Consider the following 1,617-nt stretch of genomic DNA (forward strand, 5'->3'; position numbering starts at 1 on the left):
TATATATATATATATATATATATATATATATATATATATATATATATATATATATATATATACCTTTCACTCCACCTTACTAATTAGCCACATTTTCTAAACCACTCCCATCCCCACATTTCACGCCACCCTACTAATTTCTTACCTTTTCACCTCTCTCCCTCTCTCTCTTTCTTCATTTCTATATAAACTATTGCTTATAATTATTATTTGATAGGGAGGAATTCGCTGCTTTCCACTGCTCCAGCGATGGAGGATCCGATTGCAAGGACAAGGACCGCCGTGATGCCTTCAACATGTACGACAAGGATAACAATAGGAAGATCTCCGCCAGCGAGCTGCACTCCATTCAGTTATTGCATGGTTGTATTGATCATTCAGTTTAGTTGTGTTTCGAAATTTAACAGTAGGTTTTGCATCCAAGTAGTTTGGTCGGATTAGTGTGTCATTGCATGGTTGTATTGTCCAAACTTAATGTTTTTTTTTTCGGTCAAAAGCTGTTGATATGACTGCATTACAATTTATCTGATTTTGAAGTTTCATTATCATTGATGAAAGGTCGCCTAATGTGAATTATCTGGCTCTGAGTGGTGACTACTCCTGCCCATTTGTGAATTAACTTCGTGTTGTGTAATCTTTACAGGTTTGACTGTTCAAGACCTCTGAAGGGCTTCTTCGTGTTGTGTAATCATTTCTAAAATTTAAAATAACAAAAGTTATATCTCACAATATTATCAAGTTAAATTTGTAAGGTTTTATGTAAATTCCAAAAAAAAAAGAGAGTGTCCCATCTTATTTTCAGTTGGCAATGGGAACACTGTGGTAATTGTATGAAAAGGTGAATTGTCTTATTTTATTTTATTTTTTGCATATTGTATTGTTCAAATTCAAAGTTGATTTCTTAAAGCAGAAAGAAAGTGCCAGGGTGAGTAGGCTCTATTTGTTTATTTTTGAATGGGAACACTCTGGTAATGTATGAAAAGGTGAATTATCTTATTTTATTTTTTGCATATCATCGTATTGGTGAAATTCAAAGTTAATTTCTTAAAGCCAGAAAGAAATTTGCAGGGTGAGTAGGCTCTATTTGTTGAATAATAATAATAATAATAATAATAATAATAATAATAAGGCAAAAACTTGTGTAAGACCGTCTCACTATGAGTCGGGTCGGGTCGAGTCAAGATGCAAATACAGCACTTATATGCACAAATGCCATACTTATATGCTCAAATGTAATACTAATTAGGAATAAAATTTCTGTTACTTATTAGGGTAAATGTAATACTTTTAAGGAAAAATACAATACTTTTACATTTCGATTTAAAAGTATTACATTTTTCTTCAAAAGTATTATATTTGCCCTTATAAGTGAGAGGCACTTGTCAACATTACTTATTATGAAAATTGTATTACTTTTTCTCTTATAAGTAACAAAAATTGTATTTTTGATTAGTGTTATATTTGAGCATATAAGTGTGAGATTTACACATATAAGTATGACATTTGCATGGTGTTTTGACTCGACCCGACCCGTCTCACGAATAAGGATCCGTGAGACGGTCTCACACAAGTGTGACCCTAATAATAATAATAATAATAATAATAATAATAATAATT

The sequence above is a fragment of the Ipomoea triloba genome, chromosome 4, assembly GCF_003576645.1.
Source record: "Ipomoea triloba cultivar NCNSP0323 chromosome 4, ASM357664v1".
NCBI classification, from domain to species: Eukaryota; Viridiplantae; Streptophyta; class Magnoliopsida; order Solanales; family Convolvulaceae; genus Ipomoea; species Ipomoea triloba.